The sequence below is a fragment of the Staurois parvus genome, unplaced genomic scaffold, assembly GCF_062004578.1.
Source record: "Staurois parvus isolate SC_StPar_1 unplaced genomic scaffold, SC_StPar_1.0 ptg000151l, whole genome shotgun sequence".
In the NCBI taxonomy this organism is placed as follows: domain Eukaryota; kingdom Metazoa; phylum Chordata; class Amphibia; order Anura; family Ranidae; genus Staurois; species Staurois parvus.
In genome coordinates, this window is record NW_028317947.1 from 5,924,427 (window position 1) to 5,949,300 (window position 24,874).

Genomic DNA, 24,874 nt, shown 5'->3' on the forward strand with positions numbered 1-24,874 from the left:
TTATATAGCTCCAACAGTTTTCTCTGCACTTTACAATACAAAGGAAGACAATACAGCAACAATACAGTTCAATACAAGAGGGTTAGGAGGGCCCTGCTCCTTGGAGCTTACAATCTAAGAGGCACAGTACAAGAAGAAGCAGCACAGTGATGGGCTCATTTCCCTGTCACTCTGCTTTCTTCTCCTATCAGCATGCTCCTTGTCAGCACATGAACGGATTGGCTCCTTGTGCTGCTTCTTCCACTCATACTCCAGGTCTGCTGTACAGAAACTGCAAGAGGCCAATAACCAGGTCAAATTCAGGTACTCATTTACAAAAAAAAAAAACATATAAAGATGTATTAATGATTACAGAGCTGCATTCATTTGTGTCTTTAACGTTTTTTTTTTTTTCTCTGGTCTTTCTAACGTCATATTTTCAGAAAGGTGAGATGGGGCTGTAACGCACGATGCCTTATCCACTAGCATTATCCATGGGATAGCATGACCTCAATTTACACCAGGCTATGATATGTTTTGGTTAAGCCCAAGGACCTGCAAAGGTCATCGGATATGTGGAACAGCCACCGTGATGTACGTGTACAGTAAGTGCATGTGTTGTCTCACATAGCCTGGACCCCCCCCCCCCCCGCCCATCTCCCCCCTTACTAAACATGAGGCTTGGCTGCTAATTCCCTTTCAACAGAGGAGGAGGAGGAAAGGATTGTTCATGGGCACTGGAGACAGTCCAAGAGTTCATGCAGCTTCAGTAGGGAGTGTAAAATATGTACATAGAAGACAATTACATCTGTGACGGCTTTTGTGCAGAAGACTCTTCATGAAGAACACCTGACCTTCTTGGTGGACAACGTGACCTTCTTGGTGGACATGTGCCTACACCAACACTGTAGAAGACATCCTCAGCCCCACCGTCCTAAAACACAGACACATAGCAGCGGGCCCCGGCTACTCAATAGGATGCCTCTGATTCATATTTTAAGAGGGCGGGTGAAGGGTTTCCAGGTGATGTCACCTGAGAGGAGTGCCCATGTAAATCAAGACAGGTAGATAAAGAGAGGAGGATAAACAGGAATTGCCAGTTCTCTGCTTGGTGAGGAGCCCCCCCCAGGATCTCTGTACTGGTCACTGGTACAGGTAGGAACTTGTCACTGTCGTTCGCTCATGAGACCCCGATAGATAATGTAACCCAGCCAGCCGTGTGTATTAACGTGTGCTTTGCATATGTGTACGAGCGAGTGTGTGTTATCAGCAGGAGTGTTTCCTAAGCTGACATGATTGGATACACGTATAGGCATAGAGGTCTAATACCAACGACTTTTAACTCCTAAGATCGCAATACATTAGGCGAAGTTTGATTTGTGTACGTTAGGACTTAATAGGCTGAGGGCATGCTGAGGCTTGTTGTTCAACAGCTGTTTGAAAACCTGGAGTTGGCCATGATCACAAATTGGGTTTTATTAAGTAAAAAAGTTAATGGACAGTAGAGGCCAAGAGCAACCAGATAAGATTTAGCTGACTGTGCGCTCCGAAACGTTAATTTGTGATTGGTTGCTAAGGGACACAACAAGCGATTGGTGCATTTTTAATTTTTTTATTAAATAAGATATAAGTGAACCTTATAAAACATGTCTAGTTATGAAGTCTTCCTTTGTCACGTTACAGAGGATATTAGCTCAGATTGTAAAATACTAACAGATTCAAGTTAATGGCAGTCTGTGACTAAAGTTTAGCTTCGTTTAGGCTGTATGTGTCTGGAAATCACGACCAGAAATGAAGCCTCTATAGTTTGAAAGTCTGATCTTGTTCAAAAGCGGTCTATAAGATGTTTAATGGACAGTAGAGGAAAAGGAATGGGATAAGAAGGAACATAGGGATGACAAAATCCACATATGTAATGTCTAAGCTGTTTTATGATGTACAGATTACAATGTATTGGTTTCTTTTCTTCAACTCCAATGGAACTGCAAGTCTCAGAATGCTTAGCTTTACTGAAACCTGTAGTTCTGGTATAACTAGGGATCTAGAACTTGCTCCGGTCTTGCTGGCTTACAAGCATATAATAATGAGTGGTTAAGGTGTCAGAACCATGTATTAGCTGAGGATCCAGAACATGTTCTGTAGTATCTAATAATGCATGGTTATGATGTTGGAACTAGATATTAGCTGACGATCCAGAGCTTGCTCTGTAGCATCTATTAATGTGTGGTTATGGTGTCAGAACCATGTATTAGCTGAGGATCCAGAGCTGGTTCTGTAGCATCTAATAATGTGTGGTTATGGTGTCGGAACCAGGTATTAACTGGGGATCCAGAGCTGGTTCTGTAGCATCTAATAATGTATGGTTATGGTGTCAGAACCATGTATTAGCTGAGGATGCAGAACATGTTCTGTAGAATCTAATAATGCGTGGTTATGGTGTTGGAACCAGGTAACTGAGGATCCAGAGCTGGTTCTGTAGCATCTAATAATGTGTGGTTATGGTGTCAGAACTATGTATTAGCTGAGGATCCAGAGCTGGTTCTGTAGCATCTAATGTGTGGTTATGTTGTCAGAACCATGTGTTAGCTGAGGAACCAGAGCTTGCTCTGTAGCAACTAATATTGCATGCTTATGCTGGTATGGGATAAAAAGGGACATATGGATAAAAAATATGCATGTTATGTCTAAATTGTTTTATGATGTACAGATTACAATGTACTGGTTTCTGTTCTCCAGCTCCAGTGGAACTACAAGTCTCAGAATGCTCTGCTTTACTAGCTATGCTAAAACCTGTAGTTCTGGTATAACTGGGGATCTAGAGCTTGCTCCGGTCTTGCTTGCTTACAAGCATATAATAATGTCTGGTAATGGTGTTGAAACCATGTGTTAGCTGAGGATCCAGAGCTTGCTCTGTAGCATCTAATAATGCATGGTTATGGTGTTGGAACCATGTGCTGGCTAAGGATCCTGAGCTTGCACTGTAGTATCTAATAATGAGCAGTTATGGTGTTGGAACCAGGTATTAACTGAGAATCCACAACTTGCTCTCTAACTTCTAATATTATGTGGTTATGGCGTTGGAACCATATATTACCTGAGGAGCCACAGTTTGCTCTGTAGCATCTATTATTTCTTGGTTATGGCGTTGGAACCATGTGTTAGCTGAGGATTCACATCTTGCTCTGTAGCATCTAATATTGCATGGTTATGGTGTTGGAACGAGGTATTAGCTGAGGATCCACAGTTTGCTCTGTAACCTCCAATAATGTGTGGTTATGGTGTTGGAACCATGTATTAGCTGAGGATCCACAGTTTGCTCTGTAGCATCTACTATTGCTTGGTTATGGTGTTGGAACCATGTGTTAGCTGAGGATCCACAGTTTGCTCTGTAGCACCTATTATTTCTTGGTTATGGTGTTGGAACCATGTGTTAGGCTGAGGATCCAGAGCTTGCTCTGTAGCATCTAATAATGAATGGTTATGGTGTTGGAACCATGTGCTGGATGAGGATCCTGTGCTTGCACTGTAGTATCTAATAATGTGCAGTTATGGTGTTGGAACCATGTATTCGCTCAGGATCCTGAGTTTGCTCTGTAATATATAATAATGAGTAGTATATAATAATGAGTGGGTATGATGTTGGAACTTTGTTTTAGCTGAGGATCCAGAGCTTGCTCTATAATATCTAATAATGCGTGGTTGTGATGCTGGAAAAATGTAATAGCTAAAGCTGGCTATGTACAGACAGATCTATTGGTTTAGAAAAATCCAAAAGTTTTGCCCACCTGTACAGTCATTACCATCAACCCAACACAACATTTTCAGGCATCACATAAATTTAGATTAGACAGGTCAAATGTGCAGCAATGAGTTGGTCACATGGATTTCACAGTATTTAAATTTCTGCAACTGATGCCGCAGATTTCAGTTGTATCTAAAGCTGGCCATACATCCGTAGAATTTCGATCAAACATCTGTATGGAAATTCTAGAAAATCACTTCAGAGAATTAGATGTTGCAGTCATTCGTTTTGAAAATGAAAATTGTATGGCCAGCTTTATTCTTCCTTGTCCAATCCAACCAAAAACAATGTTATAGCCATGGCTAAACCACAGCCATTTAAAACAGGTTTTTTAAGAAAAAAGTAAAAATAAATAGAACAGCTGCAATGTTTATCTTCAGTCTGGAGTTGTCGCTCATAGTAATTCCTTCCCACCACTAGATGCCCTCAGTCTTCCGGACTGAATGACAGACAGAGTTCTTCAACCCACCTTCCTTGAGCCCAAGCTGCCATAGACCCATCCCCCGGGGTGGCGTCATCACACACGACTCTGAGTACTACTGCACTGAACGATGTTCGGACATCTTTAAGTGCAAACCTTTCAATTTGGGAGTAAGGACTGCCTCCTGGAGAAGAGAAAACCTAAGTTACAAATCCTATCAACTACTTACAGTTCCTCTGAAATGGCTCCTCGAGACAAAAGGATTGTCCATGGAAGAGGACTAATGCCTCTTTCCAAGCTTTCTGCTGGATGGCTCTCCTTGCTCACTGAGTTATCCACAGGGGTCTTGAACTCAAGGATACATACTCTTTCTTATTCCCTACTCATTCCACCAGCAGGGCAAAGCAGAATCAATTCCTATATGTCCCTGCCAAACAGGTTCCGTCCCTCATTTGAACTTCCATTCCAGGGCCCCTTGGTGACACAGATCATGCTATTTATAGCACGTTTGTGTCCCAAAATAGCATGAGAACTCTGTATCACAACAAGACACAGGCTTACCCAAGATGGAGCCTGGAGCCCATAGCAAAAGACACAGCAGTTCAAAGCTGGGTTTCCCCTAGTGTCACTGTTAATGCACACACTAAAGTTCCTGGGGGAGAATTGCAGGAGGACCATGTAAAAGCTAAAGTTTAGCTTAAAAATGACTTGACCCCCTATAATATCTGAAGATTTTCTTGTTCCTTCAATTCTATTGCACAAGGCCATAATAAAGTTGTCATTCTTTCAGCTGGACTCTCCAGTTTATTCTGGTGAGTTCATACCTTGAGAATGCATCACTGGGAGCGTGACGCCATCAACTGACATTTTAGCCACACAACTGAACAGAGCTAGCAACTATGGATGCCAATGGGGTGTTTGAGGATTATAAGAAGCCAGCAAGTGTGTTAGCTTGCCAGAAGAGCAGTGGAAATAGCCTTTAATTACCAAGCTACTTGATTAATTGCATAGTGTATTGCCAGCTATAGGGTGGATCTTTTCATTTTTTGTTTTTCTAAACAAGGTTGTAGAGTACAAAGTATGTTTCCTATATAGGACATATTTGGGACCGTAACTACAGCTGCCTGTCCGGATAACAGCCTTGACTTTACGCCAGGGGCACTTTGTACTGAAGTTTTAATTCTGTATTCCCATGTGATCTCTGTCTGTGTGCTCTGATTTCTCTAATCCCCCGAGATTCCTTCCTGCCTGTCTTCCTGCTGTCTTCCCTTCTTCAGTCTTCATAGCCCTTGTTGTAGGAGATTGTGCTGATCTCATGAGGCTTGTTTTCCTGGAATCAATGACAATATGAAGATTAGCTCCTAAGTGATTTTGGAATGCACTAAAAGGCAATGGGAAAGCTTCTGAAAAACCTAACACTGTGTTTAAAGGGAAATTTTCATTTTTGTTTAGTACCGGACATTTTGATCACCTATGGTAACAACAATCCTATGGGCGGCCCCCTATGGTCAGCCTCTGCTCACGTATGGTTGACTTAAATTTCATGTTTTGCTTGCTCCAACTAGTGACGACCTCTGTGCCGGGGAATATGATTAGCATCCCAGCTGCATTAAAACGGCAGTATTTGTTTCTCCGAGACTCACCCTCCTTACAACAAGTTTTATGACCTGTTGATCATGACAATATATCTATTTACCTTTCACTTTCTGTAATAGGGTGACAACGCTATTCATTCAGCAGTGAAATCCCTGTAGCAGTGTCTCCCAGAGAATAGGATAGCATAAAATAGACTTTTAGTTTAGATCAGGGGTCTCCAAACTACAGATCACATCTGGCTCATTACAAGATTTTATATGGCCCGCAGCTAGGGTCAGTGGCATAGCCTTAGTGCACATACTGAAGATTTAGATCAGATGGGTGCACTGATATATGGGGGAACTCTGATGGTGATTCTGATGTTTGGGGGAACTTTGATGGTAACCCTGATGGATGGGGGAACTCTGAAGGTGACCCTGATGGATGGGGGAACTCTGATGGTGACCCTGATAGATGGGGGGAACTCTGATGGTGACCCTGATGGATGGGGGAACTCTGATGGTGATCCTGATGGATGGGGGAACTCTGATGGTGACCCTGATGGATGGGGGAACTCTGATGGTGACCCTGATAGATGGGGGGAACTCTGATGGTAACCCTGATGGATGGGGGAACTCTGATGGTGACCCTGATGGATGGGGGAACTCTGATGGTGACCCTGATGGATGGGGGAACTCTGATGGTGACCCTGATAGATGGGGGGAACTCTGATGGTAACCCTGATGGATGGGGGAACTCTGATGGTGACCCTGATGGATGGGGGAACTCTGAAGGTGACCCTGATGGATGGGGGAACTCTGATGGTGACCCTGATAGATGGGGGGAACTCTGATGGTAACTCTGATGGATGGGGGAACTCTGATGGTGATTCTGATGTTTGGGGGAACTCTAATGGTGATCCTGATGGATGGGGGAACTCTGATGGTGATCCTGATGGCTGGGGGAACTCTGACGGTGACCCTGATGGATGTGGTAACTCTGATAGGGACCCTGATATAAGGGGGCACTCTTATATATAAGGGGGCTCTGAATTGATGGGGGGGCTTCTGATGTGAAAGGGGGACTCTGATGTGATGGAGATGCTTATGATGTGAAGGGAGAACTTCGGATATGAAGCTATTTTTGGAGCATGTATATTGATTAATTTATGTAGACAGTGTGGGCTTGTATGATCGTGCTGAATCATACTTCTAGGGGGAAAACACTGCTTCTACATAGGGAAGCCACTTATAGGGAAGATACTGTATCTTCCATAGGGAAGATATTTGGCGAACACATAAAAGGAATAGGCACACTGGAAAAGGTGAAGGGTACAGTATTATTATTTAATCATTTTTTTTTCATGCATGCAGAACAACTATGCATGATGTCAACCCCAACTCCACCTGTCTGACAAATTTCGAATTGCAAGACCAAGCAGCAAATTATTATCTTCATAAATGGTATTTATTAGTTATATTTTGATGTTATGCCTGTGGAGGCTCTTGAATTAGTTACTGGCACAACAGGGGTTCCAACTACTATTGGCTGTGTAGCTGCTCTGGCTCTGTTTCTGGAATGCTTTCCTCTTTCCCATTCATTACATCAATGAATATGTCATTATTATAAGCGTGTTGGCTAGTGAAGGCTTTCCCATTCATAAGCCTATTATGTGTCAAGCATCTGTGTGTGATTGGTGCTGTCAATATCTAGAACTTCTTTTCAGGACCTTTTGTACACATTTTGAAATGGGGCCCAAACATTTTTAAAAAGCTCTTGGAAGTAGTGATTGTTCCCAAAGCAAAATGTTGACCTTGAGAGAATTGGGACACAAGGAATTTTAGGCACATGTGATCTTTTTTTTGCATGCGTAGTTAGAAGCTTGTGGGCCCCGATGCAAAAGCTGACCTGCCCCCCCCCCTCCCCACCACCATCATCACCCGATGCTTCCGCCACCCGATGCTTCCACCATGTGCCAAGATACTCCAAGTGGCTAAAAAGTTAAGCAGTCCATAGATGGTGGAAGGAAAGAAAATTGCTTGATTCCTCCATCAACACAGTCAGTGTTGATGGGGGAACCCCTCCTGCAGGGCTATTATGTTCTGACGGCAGGGAGCCTTCCCGGCTGGCAGAGCACAATGCTCACTGGGCAGCTATAGCCACCAGAAGTGATTGCATGAAAAACAATCTGACAGGCTGGTTGTACTGAAGTGGACTAATGAAAGAAAAACTCTTCTGCGCACATTATCCCCCCCTGTATGCACTCCTGTACGCCCACTCCTGCGCACATTGCCCCCCTCCTGTACATATTACCCCCCTGTACACAATGCCCACTGCTGTAAACATTCCCCCCTCCCTGTACACAATGCCCCCCCTGTACATATTACCCCTTTCCTGTACACAATGCCCACTCCTGTAAACATTACCCCCTCCCGTATACAATGCCCCAAACACACATTGGCCCTTTCATATTGGCCCTGATTCCTCACCCCCCTACACATTGCCTTCTTGAACACTGTCCCAAAAATCAAAAATATGGGGCATCAGTTGCTGAGATGCTGCACTAATTGGTTATCAGCGTGGCAAGGGTTAAAGCTGATTTTGCTCGGCTGCACACTTGCATGCCAAAAGAACCACTGTGAGTCCCTCTTTCTCTGCTCACATTCTTGCCGACCTGTCCAGATCCCCAGAAAACACAGCAAGAACGGCAGCAGTGTAGCAATATCCGGATTGGAGGGTTCCCGGAAAGAAGCCTGCTGCTTATAACTGTACTGACATTCAGTGGCCGCCAGGGCCCCCTGGAGTGTGGGGGTCGTAGGTGCAACCCCTGTGACCCCTGACGCTATGCCAATGTGCAACAGTAATTATTCATTCACACCAGGATCAGGGCCATCTTTATCACGGGGCAAAAGGGGCAGCTGCCCTGGGCAGAGTCATTGTTGTAGGGCCCAAAGCAGCTGCCCCTTTGAGCCTATGCTATTGCTCGCTGGAGTCTGCCAACTCTCTCTCCAGAGTTCTGCCATCTCTGGTTCTGGTCAATTGCTGGCTGCTCGCTACTGTCACTTGTAAATGCACAGAGCGCACCTCTCAATTCTGCACTCTGTATGTAGCTCACCCCTCAAACCTGCAGTCTGTGCATAGCACAACCCTGCACTCTGTACATAGCTCACCCCTCAAGCCTGCACTCTGTACGTAGCTCAACCCTGCACTCTGTACATAGCTCACCCCTCAAGCCTGCAATGTGTCCATAACAACCAATCAGCAAGCAGAAATGATGTACTGTAACCCCTAGCAACTAATCAGTGAGCAGTAATGATATGCTGTAACCTCTAGTAGCTAATCAGTGACCAGACAGGAGACTAATATTATGCAGCTTCTCCAGCAGACCCTGCTGTTGTGGGGAGCCCATTACCAACTGCTACATAAGAACTACAGTTCCAGTGGGATGGCCCCCTTGTGTCCTCTGTGTCCCGGGTCCAAAGTCTTCCTACTTCGCCCATTGGGTAGGCATTGGTTATGTAATTCCAACATATGGCATTCCACTATCTTAGCACTCCAATCCTGGCTTCTATAAAATGCTGAGGCTGCACACTGTTCTACGTATATGCCGCAATCAGTGTACATATTTTATAAATTTGCTAGCAGGTAAATGGAAGAGTTCTTTTAGCAGAAGAGATTTCTAAATTTTCTTATACTAAAAGGTCCTATTGGCTAGCAAATCTTTTTTTTTTTTTTTTGCCTTACTTCAACTTTAACAACCAAATACTCATAAGTGGCCTATTTCTTTTAATAGAATCTTATGATTCATGCATAGATTGCTATGCACAAACAAGGTCAGCCCATGTATGGCTCCTTTGTGGGCAAGAGCTAGTTTAAACCATCGGAAATGCTTACGGGAGCTGGTACTGATTTCTAAGGAGAAAGGTGCAAAGAGCTGTCACTGCAAATGTGTTGCCAACACCTGTCAACTAAGTTGATGAGAAGATCACATTGGTCTTTGGAAGAACATCAATGAATTCAAAGAACAGCAGATGACTCTCTGCCCATCTAGCTAACAAGTCATTAGTTCTCTGTTTTTTTAGTATCATCTGTAACCGAAATGAACACAAATATGAAGACTTCAGATCCTTCCATTGGAAAGGATCAGGTCATCAAATGTTTATTGTCCTATATACAGTTTCTGGATATACAGTCATGGCCGAAATTGTTGGCACCCTTGATATTTTTCCTGAAAATCAAGTATTTCACACAAAAAAGGTATTGCATTAACACGTTTTGCTATACACATGTTTATTCCCTTTGTATGTATTGGAACAAATATAAAACAGAGGCAGAAAAGCAAATATGACATAATGTCACACAAAACCCCAAAAATGGGCTGGACAAAAGTATTGGCACCCTTAACTTAATATTTGGTTGCACACCCTTTGGAAAACATAACTGAAATCAGTCGCTTCCTATAACCATCAATAAGCTTCTGACACCTCTCACCCGGAATTTTGGACCACTCTTCCTTTGCAAACAGCTCCAGGTCTCTCTTATTGGAAGGACACCTTTTCCCAACAGCAATTTTAAGATCTCTCCACAGGTGTTCAATGGGATTTAGATCTGGGCTCATTGCTGGCCACTTCAGAACTCTCCAGCGCTTCTTTGCCATCCATTTCTGAGTGCTTTTTGACGTATGTTTGGGGTCATTGTCCTGCTGGAAGACCCAGGATCTTGGACGCAAACCCAGCTTTCTGACACTGGGCCCTACAGTGCGACCCAAAATCCTTTGGTAATCCTCAGATTTCATGATGCCTTGCACACAGTCAAGGCACCCAGTGCCAGAGGCAGCAAAACAACCCCAAAACATCATTGAACCTCCACCATATTTTACCGTAGGTACTGTGTTTTGTTCTTTGTAGGCCTCATTCCGTTTTCGGTAAACAGTAGAATGATGTGCTTTACCGAAAAGCTCTATCTTGGTCTCATCTGTCCACAAGACGTTTTCCCAGAAGGCTTTTGGCTTACTCAAGTACATTTTGGCAAACTGTAGTCTTGCTTTTTTATGTCTCTGTGTCAGCAGTGGGGTCCTCCTGGGTCTCCTGCCATAGCGTTTCATTTCATTTAAATGTCGACGGATAGTTCGCGCTGACACTGATGCTCCCTGAGCCTGCAGGACAGCTTGAATGTCTTTGGAACATGTTTGGGGCTGCTTATCCACCATCCGGACTATTCTGCGTTGCAATCTTTCATCAATTTTCCTCATCCGTCCACGACCAGGGAGATTAGCTACAGTGCCATGGGTTGCAAACTTCTTGATAATGTTGCGCACTGTGGACAAAGGCAAATCTAGTTCTCTGGAGATGGACTTGTAACCTTGAGATTGTTGATATTTTGCCACAATTTTGGTTCTCAGGTCCTCAGACAGTTCTCGTCTCCTCTTTCTGTTGTCCATGCTTAGTGTGGCACAGACAGACACACAATGCAAAGGTTAAGTGAACGTCTCTCCTTTTTATCTGCTTTCAGGTGTGATTTCTATATTGCCCACACCTGTTACTTGCCCCAGGTGAGTTTACAGGAGCATCACATGCTTGTAACATTCTTATTTATCCGCAGTTGTGAAAGGGTGCCAATACTTTTGTCCAGCCCATTTTTGGAGGTTTGTGTGACATTATGTCGAATTTGCTTTCTTTCCTCCCTTTTTTTGTTTTGTCCCAATACACACAAAGGGAATAAACATGTGTATAGCAAAACATGTGTTAATGCAATACGTTTCGTGAGAAATACATGATTTCCTGGAGAAATATCAAGGGTGCCAACAATTTCGGCCATGACTGTATATTTATTATGACAGTGCTGATCTTTGTCATGGTGTCTGGAGTATTTCTCATCATTCAAGGTTCTCACCCATGCAGGTTTCACGGGCTTTGGGATGTCTGTTCCAAGTGAAGAGAACTGATTTTGCAATTTATCTAGGGTTGGTAACTCTTGGATTAGGCCCAAAAGCCAAGGGGCCTTTTAGATACTTAGGAAGGATGAAGCCTCTAAACCTGGGTCCACATTGTGATGATGACCACCTGCTAATTTGATTGTGTAAGTGTGAATTTGATTGTGTAAGACCGTATAATATGGGGACTGAGTGATGATTTCAAGGCTTCTCCCTTTTAGACAATCTACTGCAAGAGCAGCATGTGTGTGAAAAGACGCAAGGAGAGTGTCTTCACGGACAGGAGATTTGAACAGGCCTTTGCCTGGGTTGGATCCAAAAGCTAAGGGGCTTTGTAGAGACTTTGGAGGGATGAAGCCTTTAACTCTGAGTCCACATTTTGATGCTGACCAGCAGCTGCTGATTGTGCATATGTGAACTGGCCATATATTATGAGGTCTGAGTAGAGTTCAGGGCTACTCCCTTTTAAACAAACTGCTGCAGGAACAGCTTGTGTGTGAAAAGACACTAGGAGACTGTCTGTTCTGGCTTCATGGAGAGGTGCTTTGTGCAGGCAGAGAAAGTGTTTGAATAGGCAGGGGCCCATAATAGCCACAAGGTTAAGATGCTGCAAGAGACAGAATTTGAAAAGACAGGAGCCTGAACTAGCCATGAGGCTAAAGTGGTAGGTCTGCATTGAGATAGGTTCAGGAACTAGAGAGTCCAGATAGCCAGGAGGCTGGAAAATTTCTATTATTTCGTTGTGACTCTAAAAACTGTATGGGAAAATCAGAGTGTAAGGAACTTTACTTCTAAATAAAGGTGGGAAAAAAACCAATTGGTGGGTGGACTGCATTTCCCACTCTACATATAAATATACATTCTCTGTTTTATCGTTACTACTGATTAGTCTGCCTCAGTGACGGACTGACCATTGGGGAACTCGGGCACTGCCGAGGGCCCGGGGTCAGTAGGGGGCCCCATGAGATGTCCCTGGTACCTTTCATAGGCTTTTTTGGGTGTGGTTTGAGTGTGGGCAAGGACACAGGGACCCCATGATCCCTTATTGCCCAGGGGCCCCATGAGTTGTCAGTCCGCCCCTGGTCTGCCTTTGATGTGAGAAGTTCCTTGAGCTGCAGTGATTCGAAATATAGTAACACTGAGGCTATGAGCACTTGGCGTCCTCTGTAGCGATTGTTGTCTATGACATGAGAGAGCACAATCTGTACTAAGTAGGCTAGCAGTTATTCCCAGTAATGTGTACAAAAGAAAGCTGTTGTAGTTTCTATTTTCAGCTCCACTATCAATGAAGTCTGTGAACCAAGGCTGATGACACATGGGCAACTCTGCCATTAGCAATCCTACCGCTGACATTATGCCAAAATCACCAGCAGCAAGATCTGTAAGAGTCTGCCTGTTGGTACCTATGGAATTTCTTGTAGATCGAGATTCAGCAGTGTTCGGGCAGCAACAGTGTAGATTGCTGAGTGTGATTACCGCCACTGGCAAATTGTTGCTGGTGGTAGAATCACCCTTTGACATCAGTCTAAAAGGGGTAGGGAGAATAAAAATATTTTTGAGAAAACTGATTTTTTTCCTTTGACTGCCAAAATAGCACTGGAGATCAAAGACATCCTTTGGGACCCCAGGGGAACACAATTGTAACAAAGAATAGATACGTCACCTTAAAAACTATCTGGAGTTTTCCAGCAGATCTGACTCTGGATGTTCTTCCTCCAAAGACAGTCAGATATGAATCTGTCAAGTTTAATTAACAGAAATCAGTGCCTTCTAAAAATGGTACTACAGAATTCAGAAAAGTCAACTTTAATCTTAAAGGGAACCCCATGCAAACGCCTCCAGCGCAGGGGCGGACTGACCATTTGGAAATTCGGGCACTGCCAGAGGGTCTGGGGTCAGTAGGGGACCCCTTGAGATGCCCCTGGTAATTTTTCATAGGCTTTTTTGAGTTTGGGCAAGGACACAGGAGCCTCATGATCCCCTATTGCCCGGGGGCCCCATGAGTTGTTAGTCTGCCCCTGCTCCAGCACTGCCCGAGGGCCCGGGGTCAGTAGGGGGCCCCTTGAGATGCCCCTGGTAATTTTTCATAGGCTTTTTTGAGTTTGGGCAAGGGCACAGGGACCCCATGATCCCCTATTGCCCGGGGGCCCCATGAGTTGTCAGTCCACCCCTGCTCCAGCGCTCACAGTTCTGCTGTAAACCCAATGTTGTGTGGACCATTAACAGTAGGTATAAAGATATACATCTGGTATGCTTTGTTGATGCAGTCCTCCTCAGATGGGAAAATCTACTAGGATACTGTAAAAAAAGCACACAGGAGGGCACAAGCGCTTGGAGTCTTTCATGCAAATTTGAAAGCAACAGCATGGAGGGGGCACGAGGCGGAGAGGAGGACCAAAAGACTAAGTCTGAAGGCAATTACAGGAGGTCAGTGTGTGATAGCTCCTGGCCACACAGGGTCTGTGGGACAATCAGTCACTCTGTGGGGGGTCACTGATGTAAAGAGGGAGTGGAGACCCTAAGGTAAGGGTAGGACACTGATATAAAGGTTCCCCCTTATATCAGTGTCCTCACTCCCCTCTTACATCAATGAACCCCTTTACCTTAGAGTATTCACTTTGCAGACTCTTCTGTAAATGGGAAATCTGGTATAAGGAGGTCTCTGGTCAACAGAGCTCCCTCACAACATCAGGGTCAGTAGGGAGCCCCTTGAGATGCCCCTGGTAATTTTTCATAGGCTTTTTTGAGTTTGGGCAAGGGCACAGGGGCCCCATGATCCCCTATTGCCCGGGGGCCCCATGAGTTGTCAGTCTGCCCCTGCTCCAGCGCTCACAGTTCTGCTGTAAACCCAATGTTGGGTGGACCATTAACAGTAGGTATAAAGATATACATCTGGTATGCTTTGTTGATGCAGTCCTCCTCAGATGGGAAAATCTACTAGGATACTGTAAAAAAGCACACAGGAGGGCACAAGCCCTCTGAGTCTTTCATGCAAATTTGAAAGCAACTGCATGGAGGGGGCATGAGGCGGAGAGGAGGACCAAAAGACTAAGTCTGAAGGCAATTACAGGAGGTCAGTGTGTGACAGCTCCTGGCCACACAGGGTCTGTGGGACAATCGGAGGGAGTGGAGACCCTAAGGTAAGGGTAGGACACTGATATAAAGGTTCCCCCTTATATCAGTGTCCTCACTCCCCTCTTACATCAATGAACCCCTTTACCTTAGAGTATTCACTCTGCAGACTCTTCTGTAAATGGGAAATCTGGTATAAGGAGGTCTCTGGTCAACAGAGCTCCCTCACAACATCAGAGTTTCCAGCAATCCCCCTTAAATCAGAGCTCCCAAAATTATCCCTAACGTCAAGGTCAGCAGAATTCACCCTTACAGTGCAAAGGGAAACTGCGTAGTCTGAGGTAAGGAGAAACTCTGCTGCAAGGGGGAAGGGGCCTGGAGACCAAAGAACCTCTTACATCAGAATGCCCCTTTACATCAGGGTCCGCAGAGTTCCCCCTTTTGCATCAGGGTCCGCAGAGTTCCCCCTTTTGCATCAGGGTCCGCAGAGTTCCCCCTTTTGCATCAGGGTCCGCAGAGTTCCCCCTTTTGCATCAGGGTCCGCAGAGTTCCCCCTTTTGCATCAGGGTCCGCAGAGTTCCCCCTTTTGCATCAGGGTCCGCAGAGTTCCCCCTTTTGCATCAGGGTCCGCAGAGTTCCCCCTTTTGCATCAGGGTCCGCAGAGTTCCCCCTTTTGCATCAGGGTCCGCAGAGTTCCCCCGTTTGCATCAGGGTCCGCAGAGTTCCCCCGTTTGCATCAGGGTCCGCAGAGTTCCCCCCGTTTGCATCAGGGTCCGCAGAGTTCCCCCCGTTTGCATCAGGGTCCGCAGAGTTCCCCCCGTTTGCATCAGGGTCCGCAGAGTTCCCCCCGTTTGCATCAGGGTCCGCAGAGTTCCCCCCGTTTGCATCAGGGTCCGCAGAGTTCCCCCTTTTGCATCAGGGTCCGCAGAGTTCCCCCGTTTGCATCAGGGTCCGCAGAGTTCCCCCGTTTGCATCAGGGTCCGCAGAGTTCCCCCCGTTTGCATCAGGGTCCGCAGAGTTCCCCCCGTTTGCATCAGGGTCCGCAGAGTTCCCCCCGTTTGCATCAGGGTCCGCAGAGTTCCCCCCGTTTGCATCAGGGTCCGCAGAGTTCCCCCCGTTTGCATCAGGGTCCGCAGAGTTCCCCCCGTTTGCATCAGGGTCCGCAGAGTTCCCCCCGTTTGCATCAGGGTCCGCAGAGTTCCCCCCGTTTGCATCAGGGTCCGCAGAGTTCCCCCCGTTTGCATCAGGGTCCGCAGAGTTCCCCCCGTTTGCATCAGGGTCCGCAGAGTTCCCCCCGTTTGCATCAGGGTCCGCAGAGTTCCCCCCGTTTGCATCAGGGTCCGCAGAGTTCCCCCCGTTTGCATCAGGGTCCGCAGAGTTCCCCCCGTTTGCATCAGGGTCCGCAGAGTTCCCCCCGTTTGCATCAGGGTCCGCAGAGTTCCCCCCGTTTGCATCAGGGTCCGCAGAGTTCCCCCCGTTTGCATCATAAAGGGGAACTCTGGGAATGCTGGGAACTCTGATGTAAGGTGGTAACTCTATGGACTCTGATGTAAAGGGGGTAACTCTATGGACTCTGATGTAAAGGGGGTAACTCTATGGACTCTGATGTAAAGGGGGTAACTCTATGGACTCTGATGTAAAGGGGGTAACTCTATGGACTCTGATGTAAAGGGGGTAACTCTATGGACTCTGATGTAAAGGGGGTAACTCTATGGACTCTGATGTAAAGGGGGTAACTCTATGGACTCTGATGTAAAGGGGGTAACTCTATGGACTCTGATGTAAGGGGGTAACTCTGTAAAGGGCCCCGGGATCAGTGGGAAGGGCCCTGGACTCAGGTCAGGGGGGCCCATCATGCTTTCTTGCACCAGGGCCTTGAAGGTTCTAGTTACGCCTTTTCCCCAAACTGTCACTGGGAGTGAGGTGGCAGAGGTATGCTGGACGGATGGAGTGGACATAGGTTCAGCGGTGTCCTTCCTAAATTCAACAATTCACAGTGAAGGTCTGCAGTGGCATGGGACAGCATGTTTTACTGGGACAGCATAGACATTCATTGCATGCAGTGCACGGCTCATCTCGAAGTCGGGGGCCTGCCTTGATGTTGATTTCACCTGAAAGCGGCCTCTGCTACATCCCAGGGCATTGATGAGTGCATGCACGGGAAAAGCTTCCCCATGTGCAGAGTGTGCTTGGCATAGCCAAAGAACCTGGTGGGTTTACAGTCACTAATCGGCAAGCGAGGACCACCTGCCCCATGGCCCAAAAGCATATAGAAGATTATTGATTTTGGTATTTAGAGTCTTGTGACAAACTCAACCAGGACATTGGCTTTTGGAGAGGACTGGAAGGCTAGGCCCTAGTCCTCTCCAAAAGTCTCTGTCCCAGTTGGGTCCGTCACAAGTCTCCCAATCTAGCTATTTTTAGGTGGATCAGCCACAATCTCAAATGTGTGGTTGCAGGCAGATGCCTCCTGGCAGGTAGATATTGATTAGTAACATTAGAAGACCTGTCCCAATCTCTGATGTTTTCCTTCAAGAGAAGTAGATCTGATGGCCTCTGCATGCACTCCACCTCTCTTTCACTCTCCCCTCTTCAATGGCAAAAGAAATGCTAGACTGGCAGAGTCAACCGCACCCCAACCATACAGAAATGCAGACACAATCTGACCTCCCATAGAATGGCATATCTCCTGAGCACTGCAGACCACCCTGTACTGCAGACCACCCTGTAATTTTTTTTAAGTTACAGTTTTGTTAATTACTATTTGGTAGTCAGAGCAAGATGTATTTCTGAGCAGACTATTTCGGTAAACTGCACGTAGCAGGAAAGACTCATATTTTTCCACATCATACTTCTACTTTCGCATGTTCAAGGTACAATAAAAAAAAAGGCATGTTATTTCTTGTTAGCATACCAATTGTAAATATACATACTGGAAGAAACAAAAGTATTCTGCCCATGAGTGGAATGTTGTTCTGGTTGGATGTAGATGGGTTGATTTTCCACTAGCTTTGTATCTCTTGAGGACTCCAACAGGAAAGTTTGCCATCTCCGAGTTCCCACTTCTGTCTCTCTCCTATAGCCGTTACCATGTTGGATCTTTGGTTTCATTGTGTGGAGGGTGAGCAGAGAACTTCAGTAAGATCCTGACTGAGGTCCTGAGGGACAGAAGATGTTCAGCCTGAAGTTGTCTTATCTGTGTCCATGCTATGTGCTATACATTAACATCAAAATTGGGATGTACAGTATATTCCTCCTCCAGAGACAGTCAGATATGAATCTGTATGTATGTGATGGATGTATGTATTGGGATGTACTTTTCAAATGATCTATATAGCCTTGCCAGACAGCATAGAGCAGTTGGTGATTCGACTTTACTGCAAATGGATACAGTTTGGCCACTTCCCTGTCTCCAGACTGCTGACTGGGCAGTAAAAGAGCAGGGGCACACTGATTAGTTCATCCCTCTTCCCACTGTGCTGCTCCTCCTCTCAGCATGCTTCTTGTCAGCACATGTGCATTTAGCACAACTGATTGGGCCCTAGTGCTGCTTCCCTACTCGCAGTCTGATCTCTGCTGTGCAGGAGATTACAGAAGACTGATACCCAAGTCACATTTCAGTGCTTACACTAATTGCTTTTACAAAGTATAAATAATTATGTTTTTATGAATATATCCATTCTGTACATCATAACTTTACTTTAGTTCACTTAAACTTTTTAAAGTTTCTTAAAAAAAAGCTCCCCTTAATTCCATGATATGCTAGCATGCATAACATAGTAATACACAGGGGCGGACTGACCATTTGGAAACTTGGGCACTGCCCGAGGGCCCGGGGTCAGTAGGGGGCCCCATGAGATGCCCCTGGTACCTTTTTCATAGGCTTTTTTGAGTTTGGGCAAGGACACGGGGGCCCCATGAACCCCTATTGCCCGGGGGCCCCATGAGTTGTCAGACCGCCCCTGGTAATACATTATGGCAGACTTGCAGTACCAGTCAATCGAAGCCCTCCACCAGGATCTTCCATTTTTACCCAGATTTCCTACAAGTTTTGTGTGCTCCAGCTGTTTGAATGGCCAGGCCGCGATGACGTTACGATCATGACGCAACATTCTGAATTGACCGTATGCTTAGTGTGCCCTCATTGGCACATGTGCCAGTGATGTCACGGGTTGCTGAAATTGTGACTATCTCCTAAATGGTGCATGTTTAGGAGATATTCAAGGTACCTACAGGTAGGCCTCATTGTAATCTTACCTGTAAGTACAAGATTAAATATAGAATTTATTGCCACTTCAGTAGCTTAAGCTGATCATACAGCAGTAGATTTTTGTTGGAACATTTTCATTTTCTGATTTTTCTAATGCTTAGTGTGGCCAAATTGCTGATCGTCTTTGACCACTTGGATAGGAAATTTTGAAGGCTCAGGACTGAAATTATTTTCTTGTTTCTTTTCTGAAAACGAAAAAATAAAATCCTAACGGGGTCCTCAGCCTGAAAAAGTTGTATATATTTATTTGTATACTTCTGGTAAAGGATTGAACGTTAAACTTCTATACATTGGAATTCAAATTGAACACAAATTTGCTGCAGTTGACCAAAAATTCTTTGAGTCAATAATGGGCATATCTGAGGAACGATTTTTCAAAAATGGATCTTTGAAAACCTAACAGTGTATGGCCAGCTTTGGTCAGCAGAAATACTGAACTTGTTCTGGCTACAGTTCAGTTGCACCCACCCAAGTCAATTTTGTTGATGGCTTTTTTTTTTTTTTTGGAGGACAGTTGGGGGTTTATTTACTAAAGCTGGAGAGTCCAAAATCAGACTCCCTTCTGCATAGAAACCAATCAGCTTCTAACCTCAGCTTGTTCAATGAAGCTTTGGCAATGAAATCTGGAAGCTGATTGGTTTCTATGCAGAAGGGAGTCTGATTTTGGACTCTCCAGCTTTAGTAAATAAACCCCTTGGTGTCTGCTCTTCAGCATTTTTTTTCACCTTTGAAATACTTTATGCCAGGTCAAGTTCTACAATGAACCTTAACCCTCTGAGATGACCATAGGGTCCTACACTGGGATGCTGCCCTCTGTTTAGCTTCAGAGTTCTCAGGTACTCCTAAAATAGGGTTTCTCTATATCCAAACAAAGGCCTTCATATTGCACACCCAACGCATTGAGAAGTCATCAGACATTGACCACTGAGACAATTGTTGATACTTGCACAATAAATGTTCTTGGGAATACCCAAACATGAACCTGGAGGTATTTGGTCTGAAGACCTGGGGCCAACATAGAATTGTGAGCCCCTGAGTTCACTTTCACAATATTGTATTGTTGTTATTGGAAAGTACCAAAAAATGCAGTTCACCGATTCTGATGATGCTTTACAGGAAGGACTCTATTCTTCATTTTAGCACGTAAGGCCCATTCTTTTTTCTGTTCTTCTTTACCTCTGTTGTAAGATAATGCCATCATCAACGTGTATCTTAGGACACAAACAGAAATATATTGATGTGATAGCTGCTTTATTTATTTTTTTATATTTTTTTTTCACTTTCTGTCCAAGTTTAACAACACTCACTCCACTACACAAGCCATATTGTAACTGAATGTTATTAAAAATTACCTTTCCTTTTCAACCTGCAGCACTGTACTTCTGTGTAAAATTCAATGCAATATGGAACACTCCTAGAAATGTTGTTTCCTGCTGATTGGCTCACTGATTTTCCTAGAAGTCAATGCTACAATACTACAATATACAGCCATACTGTTTCCACCAAACTAAACCATCTCTTAACGCGTTTCTCCAGATAGTGGCATGAGCACAAGGATGTGATCAAGCCACTATATTGTGGAACCCGTTGGGGAGACGGTTTATTTGGGTGGAAACTGTATGGCTGTGACCTATTGTGGATGACTTATTAAAGTGATTTAGAAGAATACAGATTGGAGTACAGCTCTTAGTTAGGAGATTATAGTCACATATGAAGATACAGTACACTGATTAGAACTGCACTCCAACCTGTATTCTTCTAAGTCATATTAACAAACCATAGTCCACAATAGGTCACAGCCTACTGTTTCCACCCAAATAAACCTTCTCTTAACACATTACACCACATAGTGTCATGAGCACAAGGATGTGATCAAGGCACTATATGGTGAAACGCGTTAAGGAGGTGATTAAGTCACTGTAATAAGTCATCCACAATAGCCAAACAGCTATACTGTTTCCACCCAAATAAACCATCTGTTAGTTAACGTGTTTCACCACATAGTGTAATGAGCACAAGGATGTGATCAAGGCACTATATGGTGAAACGCGTTAAGGAGGTGATTAAGTCATCCACAATGGGCCACAGCCATACTGTTTCCACCCAAATAAACCATCTGTTTCTAATGCGTTTCACCACATAGTATCATGAGCACAAGGATGTGATCAAGCCACTATATGGTGAAACACGTTAAAGCGAAGCTCCACCCAAAAGGGGAAGTTCCGCTTTAAGGACTGGTGCCCCGCTCCCCATTAAGGATTGGCACCTTTGGGGAGCGGGGGGGAGCAGGTACACAAATTTGACAGGTACCCACTCCCACTTCTAGTCCGATCGCCTAGGCGGAAGGCGTCCTCCCTCCCTGTAGTCTTTTGGGACACGTGACAGGTCCCAGAAGACTACAGGACCATTCATGAAGTGCAGCGCTACTCGCGCATGTGGTTTCCTGGCTGTGAAGTCGCAAGCTGAGCAGCCGGGTGCCCACACTGAAGATGCTGACCTCCTGGAATACAGGACGGCCGGTGAAACGCGCTGCGGGGAACACACCTTGGGACTGTGGGACAGGTAAGTGGCTGTTTTTTAAAAGTCAGCAGCTACAGTTTCTGTAGCTGCTGACTTTAATATTTGACAGGCTGAGTGGAACTCCACTTTAGGTGATTAAGTCACTGTAATAAGTCATCCACAATAGGTCACAGCCATACTGTTTCCACCCAAATAAACCATCTGTTACTTAACGCGTTTCACCACATAGTGTCATGAACACAAGGATGTGATCAAGCCACTATATGGTGAAACGTGTTAAGGAGGTGAGTAAGTCATCCACAATAGGCCACTGCCATGCTGTTTCCACCCAAATAAACCATCTGTTACTTAACGCATTTCACCACATAGTGTCATGAGCACAAGGATGTGATCAAGCCACTATATGGTGAAACGCGTCAAGGAGGTGAGTAAGTCATCCACAATAGGCCACAGCCATACTGTTTCCACCCAAGTAAACCATCTCCTTCTTAATGCGTTTCACCATATAGTGGCTTGTTCACATCCTTGTGCTCGTGACACTATGTGGTGAAATGCATTAAGTAACAGATGGTTTATTTGGGTGGAAACAGTATGGCTGTGGCCCATTGTGGATGACTTAATCACCTCCTTAACGCGTTTCACTATATAGTGGCTTGTTCACAGTGTCATGAGCACAAGGATGTGAACAAGCCACTATATGGTGAAACGCATTAAGAAGGAGATGGTGTATTTGGGTGGAAACAGTATGGCTGTGGCCTATTGTGGATGACTTAATCACCTCCTTGACGCGTTTCACGCTGGCTGATCAAGTGGCTTGATCACATCCTTATGCTCATGACACTATGTGGTGAAACGTGTTAAATAACAGATGGTGTATTTGGGTGGAAACAGTATGGCCGTGGCCTATTGTGGATGACTTTACAGTGACTTAGAAGGATACAGGTCGGAGTGCAGTTCTTATCAATGTATCTTCATATGGTGACTATACTCTCCTAACTATTTGATGACTTAGTAATTGCAGAACCAGTCTGACCCGATTTGATGTGGTTTAGTAATAAAATCATGGCTTGTAAATCTAATTATAAAGAAATTACTATTGTATGATTCAACACTGTATCAAAATCGCTTATGTCATTTAAAGCGTGCGTTTCATTGCATTCCAATCTGTCTGCCATTGGAACTGCTATTGGAACACTCAGCTATAGGTAGAGATACTTCCTCCTGTGCTGGGTGGGTATGTATTGGGTTTTTGACCACGATTGCCAAGCTTTGCACTCATTTCATCCTCCCTGCAATACCTCCTATTTGGCTCGAATTGTTATCAGTGAAGGCTATTTAAAATATAACCCGAATTGCAGGTAGGGATATCTAATGAATTTTTCAGTAATAACAATGTATACTGAGCCCCGGTTCCCACTGATGCAACCTTATCAAGCGACTTGATGCAATTTGTGATACATAAAGTCCCATGACAAGTCAAAACACATATTCATTTTAATGGGTGTCATTGTAATCAATGCAACCTAAGTAGAAGTTCCTGCACTTCTTTTTTTGGATCTTTGATGCTATAGGCTGCAATGTTAAAATCACAAAAGTCGCAAGAATTGTCCTAATCTATGCAACTTTGATGCAACAGTATCCGACTTCCAAGGGTTTTTCTCCAAAGCAAAAGTTGCATTGAAATCGCATCGTCACACTGGAAATCGCATGACTTTCAAGTCGCAGTACTGTGAACCAGGCCAAAGGGGTGGCACGGAACGACAATAAATTGAGTTTTTGATTTGTTATACTCAGATGCAAAGTGTGACTAAACCCATGACAGTAATATTAGTCTGTATATGCAGTAACGCATGTTTGTTATACTCACTGTGGAACCTAAGGGGTTAATCCTCCCCTTTGTGTAAAAAGCCTGTTTGATCCTGTCTTCTCTGATCCCCCTTCTTTTACTCTCCCCAACCCATCTGCCATAGTAGAGAGCAGCATCCTGCCCTTCTTTCAGGGTCCCCCTCTTATCTCCTAATAGGACATATGGTGTGGAGTCACTCTGCACATGCTCAGTTTAGTGTGTATTGCTAGAGGTTTTTTTTTTTTTGGGGAGAGTGCATGTGATCAGTACAGAGCCAATCAGCACTGTCTAGGTAGAGGTCATGGGTTCTGAGTCCTCCTAGAGCAAAATGAAAACTCCTCCTACAAGCTTTAACCAGTGCTCTGCTGGACACTGATAGAAGTCACAAGACTGCTCTAACTGCTGATGAGAAAAGGTATTTAGCAGTTTATATTTACTAAAATAATTGCACTTCCATGTTCTGTGTAATGTGGAAGACCAGATATAGTGAATGCAGGGTCCGGGGAGAGCGGATATAGTGAATGCAGGGTCCTGGGAGACCAGATATAACGAATGCAGGGTCCAGGGAGACCAGATATAGTGAATGCAGGGTCCGGGGAGAGCGGATATAGTGAATGCAGGGTCCTGGGAGACCAGATATAACGAATGCAGGGTCCGGGGAGATCAGATATAGTGAATGCAGGGTCCGGGGAGACCAGATATAGTGAATGCAGGGTCTGGGGAGACCAGATATAGTGAATGCGGGGTCCGGGGAGACCAGATATAGTGAATGCAGGGTCCGGGGAGACCAGATATAGTGAATGCAGGGTTCTGGGTTTAGTAACACTTAACTTTCCTTATTTAAAGCAAACTCCCCCCAACCATCCATGTCTCCATGCTCCATGCAATTACTTTGAAACCCCCCCCCCCTTCCCTCCAGTGTTTCTGACCATGGCCATCTTGAGTAAGGGCAGATGATTCATGCAGCAGTTACTTTCTGGAATCCATCTGTCCTTAGCTCAGGCATGCAGGCATGGGGGTGTGCTAAGTTGAGTCCCTCCTCCCCTCCTGAAGATTCATGGGATGCAGGACGTGATTTTGACCTAGGCCAGAAACCAGGAAGTAAATGAAAAAAAAAATATATCAAGCAAAATATAATGCATATTAGTTAGGTCTAAGACTGGCCATACAGTATACAATTTTCTTGAGATTTTTGGTTTAGATTTACCAAACACCATATAATAGGAGGTCAAACCTAACAACACTTTCAGTTGTATCCAGTTAGGCAGGCTCTTGCACTACATAGTTGAAAGTAAATCTAAGGGAAATTTGGCAGAAATTGGACAGAAAATTGTATAGTGTATGGCCAGCCTAAGTGTAAAACCAGTCATACATGGAGCTGAGGGTGGCCATGTTGGCACCCTCCCGCCTAACATCCTTCGATCTGAAGATTGAAGGGGCCATTTGGAAAATTGTCA

The 24,874-nt window shown here is 44.9% G+C and overlaps 1 protein-coding gene across 2 annotated transcripts in view; it reads left to right on the forward strand.

Annotated features, from left to right (window-relative positions):
- GRB7 (growth factor receptor bound protein 7) overlaps positions 1–24,874 on the forward strand; it is a 218,482-nt gene that overhangs the window by 47,590 nt on the left and 146,018 nt on the right. The window contains exon 1 of one of the 2 annotated variants that reach the window (XM_089674376.1): positions 1,046–1,134. The exons of the other annotated variant lie outside the window; for it this stretch is intronic. The gene's annotated coding sequence lies outside the window, so the exon portion shown is untranslated. Of the gene's footprint in view, positions 1–1,045; positions 1,135–24,874 lie in introns of those variants that run through there. 2 annotated transcript variants of the gene reach the window in all.